The sequence below is a fragment of the Corapipo altera genome, unplaced genomic scaffold (assembly GCF_003945725.1).
Source record: "Corapipo altera isolate COAL_440 unplaced genomic scaffold, ASM394572v1 46, whole genome shotgun sequence".
In the NCBI taxonomy this organism is placed as follows: Eukaryota; Metazoa; Chordata; class Aves; order Passeriformes; family Pipridae; genus Corapipo; species Corapipo altera.
The window spans coordinates 4,078,552-4,092,012 of NW_020884883.1; the positions used below are offsets into that span (position 1 = coordinate 4,078,552).

Genomic DNA, 13,461 nt, shown 5'->3' on the forward strand with positions numbered 1-13,461 from the left:
ACAGCTTTTCCAGTAGCTGCCCCTGAATCCTTTTTTTCTCCATGTGCCATTACTCCTAGAGACATTTCCACACAGAGACACACAGAGTTGCACCACTCTCTGGAAGCTGGAAGAGGCACTTTTGCTACCCACTAGCCAACTGCCCCATTGTCTCACCTTTAGAGACACACCTGGCTCCCAAGTTACTTCACCTACTTGCCAACTAGTGCAGCTTCATCTTTGTTAATGATGACATACTCATAGACCCACAGTCACTCCAGTCACTGACACAATGGACATCAGGGCTTCTGACCCTGGTCCTACTACAGAGACTGTTCCATGGGTTCACTCAATCCAGTCTTTCCAGTTGCTGGTGTCACAGACACATGGCTGTTCCAGCCTAACATCTAACTTGAGCTTCTAGCACCACAGACACTCCTCTCTGCATACACACATAGAGGAAAGAGATTTTCCCCTTGTTCCTCTACAAATTAGCTCAGCTGGTTAGAGCATGGTGCTAATAACACCAAAGTTGTGGGTTTGACCCCAGTAGAGGCCATTCACTTAAGAGCTGGACTTGATGAGCCTTATGGGTCTCTTCCAAGTCAGAATATTCTGTGAAATCTGTGAAGGTAATTACATCCATACCTTTCCCTACTTCTGCTCCTCCTCCTAAATATCCTAAAAAATATCTTCTACAATCTCCAAAATGCTCTTCCCCTGTACCCTATAATGTGCCCCATATCCCAGGGCAGAAACCCTCCTTACTTCAAAAGTCCAGCTCTACTGTTGACTCCTTTTTATGGGTTTCATGATGAGACACTTGGGCTGAGGTTCTGTTGGGAAAGCACTGAAAAGGGCCCAGACAGAGTGTCCTTTCTTCTAAGTCCTTAGTTTGTGTTCCTGCCTGCCTTTGTGCTCTTCTGCTTCTCTGGGTTTGTTGAGCTGGACCCGTGAAGGGCTGATCACACTCCTGTGATGACCTTGGAGCAGCCAAAGCAAGGTACCATTTGAATTTCCCCACATGCTTTGGGGCCTTTTTGGGTTCAGATGAGCTTTTATCACAAAACCTGAGTTGCCTAGGACTGGTTTCAGTCAGTATTTGGATAACTCCTAGGATGGAGATACTACAGCATCTCTGGGCAACCTGTTTTGGTCTTTGACCACCTTTATGGTAAATAGTTTCATTCTTTCATTTAAACAGAATTTTCTGTGTTTCAGTTGGCACCCTCTGCCTCTTGTCCTTCAATGGGCATCAGTGAGAGGAGTCTGGCTCCAACTTCTGTATGTCCCCTAATCAGGTGTTCATACATATTGCTAAGATTGCTCCTGAACCTTCTCTTTTCTGGGCCTAACAGTCCCAGCTCTCTCGGCCTTTCTTCGTATGAGGGATATTTAAGTCCCTTCATCATCTCTGAGGTCCTTTGCTGGACTCACTCCAGTGTACCCATGTCTCATTGACCGGGGAACCCAGAGCTGGGCTCAGCTTTCAAGATGTCTCTTACCAATGCTGAGCAGATGGGAGGGATCACATTCTCTGACTTGTTGAAAATGCTCTTGGGGTGATGAGAGGTGACAGAAACTCTCTTTTGTAGGAGAAGTGCATGAAAACAACATAAAGCTAATTGGTAAGGAAAGTGAAATAATGTGGATAAACATTTCTTAAGATATGCCCTCCATGATGTCACCTATATGTGTGATGAGTACTGCAGTCAAAGGAATCTCTGTCACTTTAAATTGCATGGGTAGAAGCTGAAGATCCTCACAGTGGCTGAGCAAACTGGATTATTTTCTCATGGTATCTAGCATTCTTGGCAAATTCCTAGCTGTTACTCCCCTCTAGCTATGACTGCACACCTGCAGGTTTGAGATCTTAATTTCCAAGAGTGATGAACACAAGAAATTATAGAGTCTTTTATCCAAATACACTAGTTTTTTTATGGTGGTATAGTGCAGGAAATACATTTCTATTTCTTGTCTATTGTATTGCAGGTTATTATTTTTCTTCTGACTTTATTTCATAGCACACATTTCATCTGTACCTTCTTAGAAAAACCATGAGAGCTGCTGTGCTTATGATGAGAGAGTGGCCTCCAAAGTTACCTAAAGTGAGTCCATTCTTTTCCTCTGAGTTTTGATCCACTAATTATTTACCTATTTAATTCCATGTTATTCCTTTTATGTACAAAATTGTAATTGCATTATTGAATTACATCATTTTTCTTTAAGATAAATTAACTACAGTATTCCAGCTTTCTTCAAAGCTGTACAGATCCTTTTGTTTTAAAAAGATGTTATGTACTATGCCAAAATATCTTTAACTTGTGAATAAGAGCTCGAAATACTCATCTATTCCTCTAAAATGAAAACTCTACATGCAGCTTGCATATTTTACTCATTTTCTATTTATATATAGTACTTATTTTGAATTCAGTATAACATATATACATATATATACATATCTACACATATGTGTGTATGTATCCACAGTATGACATAATTCAAATAAAATCTATTTCTCTTTTCCTAATGTAGTTTCCCTTTCAAAATTTGCCACTGCAAAACTGCAGTGCATCTGATTTCTGCAAAAATCAGTAGAGCTCCGTTTAGTATATATACTCAGATAAGGAAACAACAAAATAGGAGAGAAATGATGATCATCACTCTGACTTTTAAAGGTCTTACAGAATCAGAACAATTATTTTTACGATTATTGAAGTTATCCACCAGTTTATTTGTCTGCCTGATATAAACACTAATGAAGTTTGGAACACAGTCATAGCCTTTTGACTCATTGTTATTTAATTTTTTTTTATTTCTATAATGTATTATTTTGTACCTAAAGCATAAGCAGTAGTTTAATATAGATGCTATGCAAAAAAAAATAAAATAAAAGGGACATGATAACACTTATGTATAACACATTAAATTAGAACATCTTCTGAAAATTATGGTTAATGCTAGTGAATTTAGAACAAAGATCAGTGTCACTGTACACAATATTTCAAATTACCAAGCATACAGACCTGTAAGAGAAATGGCAGTAAATTCAGCATGGCTGAATGACCAAGTTTGATAATGGTTTGAATAGTTTTTATGTAAAGGTTCTGTGAAAGGCATCTAAGTCTAGCTTCATTTTTATTACGAGAAGCAAGCAATTCGTATTTTTGACAGGTACTTTCATGTGGAAAGAACAGAGGAGAAGAACAAGCTTATGATGACTATTGATGAGTTTAGTCTAATGGTAAGAGAGAAGGACAAAAGAAATAAACAAAATGATACAGAAGATATGAGGACGCCTGGCATAATCACAATAAACTTAGCATAGCCTTGCATACAATTTGTAGGAGTAATAACACAATTGGAAGCAGAAAAAAAGAAATAAAAGCATTCACCATCTGCTGAAACGCTATAGTATCGCAGTGATCTGCTGCCATCCCTGCAGAGCAAGATACAAACTCAGGACAGCAAATTCTGGTATGCATGAATATGTTTGTAGGCTAACATGAGTGAGTTCTGTTTGTTTTGGCTATACAAGAGAGTTTGTCAATTTTAAAATCAAAAACAAGGGATTCTCCTTCAATTAATTATGGTATGTGTTTGCTTTAAAAAAATCCTTATAGATGATCTTAGAAGCTGCATTCTAAAATACAAGAGCCTATCCTTAAAAGAAGAGCATTTAAATTTTTTTCTTTTGTTTTAACAGTGTCCTTAGAGAAATTAAAACAACTGAATCAAATATTTCTTTTATCTTTTTCATTTAGGATTTTGCCTTAAAAGAAAAATGTCTTTTTAGCTACTTATTTGCAGAGGCAGTTTCTTTCAGTCAGTGCCCTGTAATTAATAGGTTCAAAACTAATCAGAGACATAAGAGACTTTAATGATAAGTTAAAGAGAAAGTAGAATGAAAGAAGGGTACAATCATAATCCTTAAATGGGTTTATATTCATTTCAAGATAGAATTATAATAAATGGATTATCCTAATTGATAAGGATGTGATGCTTTTTGCACTTTTTGGGTCTAATTTAAGGAGATGAGTCTTGGAAACATACCTGTTAATCAACTCTGTTAGGCATTCATGAGTAATCTTCCTTGTCTCTCTCTAAGGACTACATTTAGAAAGTGAATTTCTGCTCCTTATTTAAACCATTGTAGCAACATGTTAGCTGAAGTGCTCTAATCTCTCATGCTTGAAGGTTTGTGACACTAAATGACAAATGGGAACCATGCAAAGCAATGAAGCAAAGATGAGAGTAGCTGCCAAATCTTTGACAACCTGTGATTATGCATGCACTGCTCTTGCTTATAGATCCTGAAATAATTTCAGTAACATCTGGCAGTGAAGTGGACTAGATCTATCAATTTATTCTATCGGAGAAATTTGCTAAATTCAGTGGCATACATAGCTATTAAGATTTATTTTCAGCAGCTTTAAAAATCAATTTTTCCTTAATAATTCTGGCTATGGTTCACTAATTTATATTGCCTGCTTAGTTCTTTGCTGCTATGCTGACACTTAAAGGGGCCAGAGTTTCCTACCCATTCAAGCAGAATACCACTTGTTCTTGTAACTATTTCAATAATTTGCATTTCAGTTAATTGCTAGTAAATCTTTGTTATTTGGTACATGGAATTATTTATTTGGGGGCAGATTTGAACCTATGTTGTGTGTTACCTACTCTGATTACTTGCAAGACTAAGTGCAAGTTTATCTGGCCCTAATTAAATGCTTTCAAAGTTTATTAATGAATGGACTTACTGGCAACAATCTTAAATGCAAATAATTTTCTGTTCTTCAAACAAGTAGGGTTTTCAAAGGAGGAAACAGTAGTTTGGCAGAAGATTAAAATTATTCTAACATTAATTAGAACGTGCTAAGATAATAACTACTGGAACAAAAGAAATAGTTTTGGGTATCTTGTGTTTTATACACTATCAAGGAAAAACATGAGGGAGAGATTGTTGAGTTTGTTCATTCCTGAAAAAAAATTCGTCAACTACTTGGTTTTAATATCCAAAGTGACAATCAAAAGACAAAATACCACAAATAAGAAGTCCAACTAGTTCTGGCTCAAGGAACCTGTCTTTCATATCTCATACTTGATATTACCTTAGGGACACTCTCCAGCCTGCCCACACTGCAATCCATCTCTACTCCATTCTCTCAATTCAGTAATTATCACTGCATAAAAATGTAATAATGCAGGAGAAGAGGTCTTTTCTCCAAAGAATTTTTATAAGGACGCCATAAGTAATATATGGAAATTATAAGTTTTTTAGAAACTAAGCAGGATGTAGGGGTGGATGCCACCTCAGTGTAATGTGCTCAGCTCTGTCTTTCTGTTGTATCACATGGTAAAGGAATGCAGTCAACTCTTTCTCCTTCCTTCCTCTAATTATTTAGTGTCTGCATAGGAAAACGATTCATCCAGCAAATGTCAATTTTCCATACAAATTCCCAGGATATGGACTTATACAGATATGTTAAGGACTGAACACTTGGTTTTCTCCCTTTGGTTTTCTCTCTTTAGTTTTCTAAAAAATATGTGTTACAGGGCTGTTATAGGTGGTAACTAAAGTTCATACAATCATGTTTTTATCTGTTAGAGGATATTTAGGAGATCCCAATCCCTTTCTGTGAAAAGCCTTATCACAACATTCATGCATCCTTACAATGAGGAAAAACAAAAGTTTTGTCATTGATCTGAGCTAAAGAGTAAAAGTGGTTCAAATGAAGCTCCTTTATACTAGTACTTACCCTCTTCTCCCTTCGTTTTCATAGCAGTGACCCATCTCCCTGAATGACTCGGTGTAATCCCATCATATACTCTTTTGATGCCTGCCTTTGTGACTCAGTTTTATGGTTTTCTAAGACATTAGGGAGGCTGCAGCATGGGGTGAACACAGGAAGGCATCTGCACAGCAAGAAGTAGGCTATATGGGGCTACGTTTTCTTACTGTTCCCCTTGCACTCACACAACTCATGGCAGAAGATAGCATTGTTCTACAGAAACAATGGCTATTAGTTAATGTAAATGTAAATTTCAGGAAGATTTTTCTGCCTCTGAAGCCAGCTATGCCATGGTTCTGCTTGTGTCCACACACCTGCCCAATAGGGTAGCTGAATTCTGCCAAAGGCAGACTGGTTGTTGTGGTCCCTTGTTTGATCTTGTCCTCCACTGTGTCAAGAGACGACTCCTGGCTTGGGTCAAAGCATAGCTCCAGATCTTTCTGAGTGTGTAAGAGCTCTGAAGGCTCAGCAGTAGCTCTTGGACCTTAGTCTTGACCCTGTTCAGTTTGGGATGGTGATTTTGTCCTGTTACAAGTAAACAAGTCTGAATAGTCACTTACGCAGCACTAATAATCTGAATAAGTGAGCATTCTTTGGTATTGACTTTTTGGGCTCCTTTCTCCTCTTTCAAACTGGGCTATAAATGTTATACATATGTAGTCCTATCAGAACATTTAAGGCATATGAGTTCAGTATACCCATCCCTCACAATAAATTCAGGAAAATCATTCAACCGGGATTTGTACTTTTTCTAAGAAAAGTGTAATTGGTGCAAGGCTTTAAAATTCTATACCTGAAGTATAGATATATGTAGACTGAGTTATACATAATACCTCCTTACAAGGTATTTGTATTTGCAAAAAGGAAAAACAACTTTTCTGTGAAAATTCAGGTTCTATTCCAGATGCTGACAGGTTTGCTATACCATGGAATTTCATAATAATCTCCTTATGCTGCCTGGATAATATAGCTATTACCCTGATTTGACATGTGTCAAAATATCCCTATAGTCTCTGTCATGCTGCTTAATACACCTCTGATGACAGGCTGCCTTGGGTCTTCAACAGCATGAGTGAAGAATACTAAGTGAGCATCATGGCAGCTCCTAGTTCTGTAAAGGTAAAATGTGGCATTTTTTATAAAATTCTAATATATCATCACAATTAAAAACTATTGCTGCTTAAACTTGTTTAATAATAATGTTAACAATTATAACTTTTATGTACATAAGGTTTTAAGAATATAAAACTTTTTACAATGTTTTACACTCAAATAAAGTGTTTTACACTCAAATCAATATTTTTAGAAGTCACATTTCCCCAATATCAGAATCACATTTCCCCAATATCTACTAGGGTTTTGGTTTTCAGCTGCAACATTAGAACCAAATTCATTATTTTAGGAAGCAAAAAGAAAAACATTAACTACAAAAAAGTTATATTATTGTTGAATATAAAAGCAGGCCAAATCCAAGAATTTTCAAATCATGTGAAGTTTGAGGTCAAAACCATAAAATCTGTCATCATTTCAGATTTTGAATCCACAACATAAAGTAAGTTGCAATGTGTCTGACAGGTCTCAGCAATCCCCCCAAAGATTTGCCTTTAAGAGAGACAACATTTTCCTGCAAATAAAAAGCAAAAGAATGTCAATTTCCATCAGTGCCACAAAAAACCAGTGTTTTCACAAATTGAAACAAGAGGCTTGGTTTGGGTTTATATGCAAAGTTATCTTTAGATATCTCCTCGTTTTAGCATTCAGAAGTGATTTATCTTTCTAGAACTCATTGAATATGATAGATTGGGACAATGATATTATGGTCTAACAGCTGGACTCTCTGCGTGAAACAATTACTGCTAGTGAGGAAAGAAGCGAGAAATTGGGTAAAAGCCTAATGGAGACAGAAGGGAATGTTCTCAAACCAGAGGTAATAATAGAGGGCTATGATTTAATTATTTCTAAACAGAGTAAAGCTAATAAATCTTCTAAATCTAAACTAGACTTGATTAAAAATGAATTACTGAGAAAAAAAATATTTAAATTTTAGGAGTTTTGATTCAGTTTTTCCAGAGAGAAAACACTTCATATTAACATGAATGCCAAAAGTATTTAGAACTATAGTTCTAAATATAGTTTTGTGTTCTCTCCTAATACAAAAACCAAAAAAAATCTATTTTGAAATTCTAACTTATCATTTACCTCAGTAAAAAATATCACCAAAATAATGAAAGACTCAGAGAATCTAAATATAGTATTCAATCATACTGTCAGAGTTTTTTTGTGCACATCCTCATGACCAGCTTCTCACAGTCTTGTGAATGGATCTGGACAGCTAATCTTATAAAAAATCATCACTTTTTGGATACTACAGGAAAAAAACCCCAAACCCATGAATTTAAACAATAAGGTGCAGGGCCTTATTACACATTCAGGGTGGTTTTTAAAGAAGATATATTGCACAAATTATACAAGATAATGTTCTGATGAAAATATTTCAAGGTAATAAAAATAATAACAAAACCAGCAACATGAATTCTGTCCTTCATATCTTTAATACTTAAAACTCCATGAAATAATTGCATTAGAAAGGTTCTTGTGCTGACAGCAGATTAAAAAAGTTTGAGACAAAGAAATAAAGTTATTTAAAAGAGTTGTTCTACGTAGTTTCTTTGATGTCATATAGAAATTATTTGCTGCAAATTTTTTTATGTAACGATCAATTTGTCTTGTGAGATGTATATTACAGAAGTTCATGCATGCTATTACTGTTTGTGATAAGAAGGAAAAAGAAAAAAGTTAAAAACCCAGAAAAATTTGAAAGATAGTTTTATAATAATCAACCTTATGATGTAGCTATTGATAATAAAATGAAAGTGATCTTTGGATTTTCAATTGATAAGCAAAATACCTTTTGTTCCTTGGATGAGCACTGGGTCTTGGAAGCCAGAAAACATTTTGTGGCTCTTCAGGTATCAGATAACAATGGTGTATCTATCCCTGAAATCTTTCAGAAGTTAGTTTATGCAACTAGCTCAGTAGCACCTTCTCCTAAATTTTTCTCTCCAATCTAAAGGGATGTGGACTTTTGAGACAGAAAAAAGAAATCAGTTTGTGGAAGAAATGGAAGACCTTTGTACCTGTCACTTTTTCCTATTGCATGTATCTCTTCTCAGTAGTCCATTCACAGTCTTATCTAGTTATATATAAACAATAGACATTCAGAGAGTCAGCAAAACTTTGTATCTACCTGCCACAAAACTGGGAGAACCGTAGAGTACCAGAATTAGTGTTACCAATAAATTTTAAAAGATGCTAAAAAGGAGAAACTCTGAAAACAAGTAATTGTTAATATGCAAAAAAATTCCTTAACACACGCACTGCATAGAACACCTGTTCAGCTGCTAGAGGTTTTTGGCTTTATCTGAGCATATGGTAACTAATCAGCAGTCAAGAAAAGTGGGAATGAAAAAAACTCAAAAACACTGGCAGTTCTGAAAACACTAAGTAATGCTACATAAGTACTGAAATGCAAACCAGTTTATCTTATAATTATTTGGGTTTTCTTTGAAACATAATATATGTTTCTATTTTTTCAATATTTCATATACTTAATTTTTACCCTCTAGACAAAAAAAAAAAATCCAAAAAAACCCAAACAACCAAACAACTAATAAAACTCCATAAAATTCTTTCATCCATAAAACAACAAAAAAAAGACTTTTTATAAAAAAATCAGGAGTCAAATGTAGACTACATAGAGGTTCAAGCATTTTTATAAACACACCTATAGAGTTAAATTTAGTAATGGCATTTGGTATGGAAACATGATTATCATCAATACTGTTTGAAAACTGGAGACGCAAAGGTCTTGCTTCTTTGTTTACAGCATTTCGCATGCTTTTGTATAAACTCCAATAGGAGTGACAACCTTTGTTGTTGTTGTTGCTGATTATGAGAGATATTTAAGTGTAAACTCAATTTTTTGAAGTACAGAAAGATACTGTGGGTGCCTGCATGGCCACCACTCTTGAGTGGCCTGTATAGCAGTAAAGATCAGGCTGCGAGTGTAGACACTGCATGTAGATTGAATACAGAGAACTGTCTGGAGGGTGTTTGCTCCAGGTGTTTGCTTTCCTATTTAAAGAGGAAGATGACCACAGAAGGATTAAAGGGTAACCAGGGAACTTCAGAGAGACTGAAACAAAGAATGTGTCAGCTGGAAAAGAAGTAGGAAAGAAACACAAAAAACAGTAGCAAGAGGAGAGACCCTATAATGGAAAGAGCAGCAGCCATAGCCTTGGGTGGCACTGTGGAGAGTTTTCTTGTAACGTTGCAAGTACATTTTAGGTATGTGAATGAAGCAGCTCTGAGCTGTGAAAGATACCAGACCATTTCCATATGTTTTCATATGCTGACCCACCTTTATGAACAGAGCTGGAGAAGTCAGAGCATTTAGGTGCAGAAGTGTGACTTTGATTTTTTGTTAGAAAAATATGGTTTTTCTTTTCAGAGATACATAGACTAAACAGAAATAGATCAGCTAATGTACACTAGGAAAATAGGAAATTTCAAATATTTTTGGTTGAGATTGAGAGCTTGATCATGTATTAAACAGCTAGATTAAGACTATGTGAGAAACTGTCCTTAATGCTGAGAAACTATGAAGGCTTCTTCCTCAAAATGAAGAAAAACAAAATTGATGTTATGCTAATTTTTGGGATTAAAGCTCCAAAAGTAATCAGAAATTTACAGTTACTGGGATCACAAAGAAAATATCATAAAGAACTAGATGACATCAACATTCACACTCTATCACCATCATCTTATAATTTAGTATGGTAAGAAAAAATTATATAAAATGTGAACCTAACTTATTGTTTTCCATACTCTAGTATCTAAATTAAAATAACTGTAAAATATTTTTTTCTGGATTCTTGAAGAACTGAAAATTAAGACAATCATTTTAATTTCTGAGATAATCCATTCTCTAAATTTGGTACAAATTATTTTCATTCACATAGAAAAAGCAAGTAAACATGCAAATTAGCTGAGAATTAGTTCACTGATTCATAAAATAGAAATGAAGTTTCTATGTCTTCTTAATTTCTTTTAGAAAAAAGGAAATATTTCTGGAATTCTTATAAAATATGTATAATATGATTAGATTTCAAAAGAATAAAATGAAGGTTTTTTAAGTTCAAAATATTATCCTTTCAATAACATTTGTTTCCATAAAATTTACCAAAACAATGAAGGGAAAACACTCATTCCATTTGAAAAAAAAACAACATGAAGGAAGCTTATCCTTTACGTAACAACCTCCAACTTCCCCAACAAGCAGTTTAAAAAAAAAATTTAAAAAAATCTATTTTTATTTGGCTCAAATTGCAACAAGATAAGGTTATCTACTGAAAAAAATAATTTTCAAATGCCAAAACTGATATTAGTTTCACTTACATTCTTCATTTTGAAATGTTACATTTTAAAGTTCTCTTCTCTGAGCTTTACCTGACCATCTAGGCTCAGCTAATTTTGACACTTTTTTCAATTCTATCTGGTATAAATATCTTGACCAGTACTGAAACATAATGTCAAATAGGATCATACAGAACCTTTCTGTTCTTTTATTTTTGACAGAAACAACAGGTATTACAACTCGTCTAGTTTCTGTGCTTGCTATATTTGTGTTAAAAACTCCAAACTTCTTAATAAACCATAATTTTCTTAAAATTAATCTGTGAATCTGTAATAATCTTTTATACATAATGCTCAGGAATTAAGTACTTATTTATCTATTCGAAAGAAACATGGAGAACTGAAAACAGAAAATATCCAGCAAGAAATATTAAGATGATGTAACATACCAAAATATGCCCCACTTATGTGGTGTATAATTGTTTGATGCGGACTGTTCAGATTTATTGTTCAAAAAAAATTTTCCAAACAAGTAATAATGAAGTGCTCAAATTTTATTTAGATGGAATAGCTTTGATAGTTGTTTTTTTAAAAATATATCTGACAAAACCAGGACACAACCAACATATTTGGTACCATATCAAACTAACAATTCTATTTAGTTTTTTCTCTTTCTTCGTAACATACATTATTTGAGATGAGTTAAGGTGCTTATGTAGTCAGTCACTGCTCAAAAGGTATTTTTGGGGGGCTGTGTTATAGTGCATTGTTCTGTAAAGTGTAGAACTGGTACGTAATATTTCATTTGTTTGGGTTTTTTTCTGGCAGAAAACTATGTTTGCGAGAGTAGTGTACCTTGTATTAATCTTGTAAGGTCTCAGTAGTAGAACTTGTCAAAGTTATTTTCTAGGCTTTTCTTGGCCTGCCAGGAATTTTATTTCACTTTGTTAGCTGGATCAGTTTTAAAATGAAATTTATGACCTAATTTGTCTTACTTTTACATAGGTTTTTTATAACTAAATTTAAATTAATACTAGTAAGAAGTAGTTTTTTTTGTGTAGAATGAAACATTTGTGCAGTGCCATGATGTAGAGTATAGTGATGGAATGAGATCAAGGTGTTGGAAACTGGAACACAGGCATGGGATGCTGTGTGGGATAGACATGGCATGGCATCATAACAGCTGGGCACTGGAGGATCTGCATCCCTATCCCTGCAGCTCATCAGCTGCAGAAATGTCAGTTTAGGGAGTCGAGCACAACCAGATACAAGGGTAAGAGAAAACAAAGAGCTTGTATCTGGGGTAACTCACACTCCATATAAATTAAATAGAGATTTAATGTAGTATTTTAGATCAGTGAAGAATATACAAGGTATAGAAAGGGTAAGGAAGAATACAAATGAAAGTGGACCCTAGAGTAAGGAAAAGGAAACCATCAGTATTAAAGTTGTACTCCTCCTGGTGAAAAACCGAGAATGCTGTAATGCTCCTGGCCACCCTGGTCAAAACCAACTACCATGGTATGTGACATGATACAACAGTAGATCAAGATGCAGATACTATGAAGTCTGAACCTTTAATTTTCTTACTTATTTCTCTTTTCCTTTCCTTTGTCTTAAATCAGGACTAATAATATTTCTTCATTTTGACTGTGAAGTTTTCATCTACACTTAGCAATAAATCCCAGGTTTGTGAGTTTTCTTTTACCTTTAGCAGGATTTTGAATGCAACAAAGGAACAAAGGAAGTCTGTAGTCTCAGGGCTGAATGGATCCAGTTACAAACACAGCAAAATACAAGAAAACAGCTTCACTGTTCCACAGGTCAGGTTTGAAAAGGAGGAGCTTTCTAGTAAAAAAAAAATTTCATGTTATCATCTGAGAAATAACCTGTAGCTAAAGTTTTATAATAAATTTAAAACTTAACTACTGAAAAAAAAAAAAGGATCCACATATTGCCCCCAAAACCTCCACCAGACAAACCTGAGACAAGCCAGGACTGTCTGACCAGAGTTCATTAATTCTGTATTTTTGGGGAGAAGTGACAGCAGCAATATATGTCTAGTTATATCTATCCTTATGTAACTGAAGTAGTAAATAATGTTCTTACATTTGAAATAACTCACAGTGACAAAGGTGTAGGCCAAGATTCTGCTCACATACTTGCATGTGTCAATCAGATGTCAGGCTATTTAAATAAATGAAGTTGCACCCATGCAAGTTCACTGTAATTGCAAGGAGGCAACATTTCCAGGGTTATGATTGTAGAAAGATGT

General features: G+C 34.8%; 1 long non-coding RNA gene across 3 annotated transcripts; it reads left to right on the forward strand.

Moving 5' to 3' along the window:
- The first annotated feature begins 391 nt into the window (after positions 1 to 391).
- Positions 392 to 13,062, forward strand: LOC113946198. Of its 3 annotated transcripts, none has more exons than XR_003527342.1 (4): positions 392 to 611; positions 1,201 to 1,280; positions 1,972 to 2,087; positions 12,812 to 13,062. It is a non-coding gene; the product is annotated as an uncharacterized LOC113946198 (long non-coding RNA). The 3 variants fall into 3 exon arrangements; XR_003527344.1 differs by having other exon boundaries at positions 2,004 to 2,087; XR_003527343.1 differs by lacking the exon at positions 1,201 to 1,280.
- Positions 13,063 to 13,461: the final 399 nt, after the last annotated feature.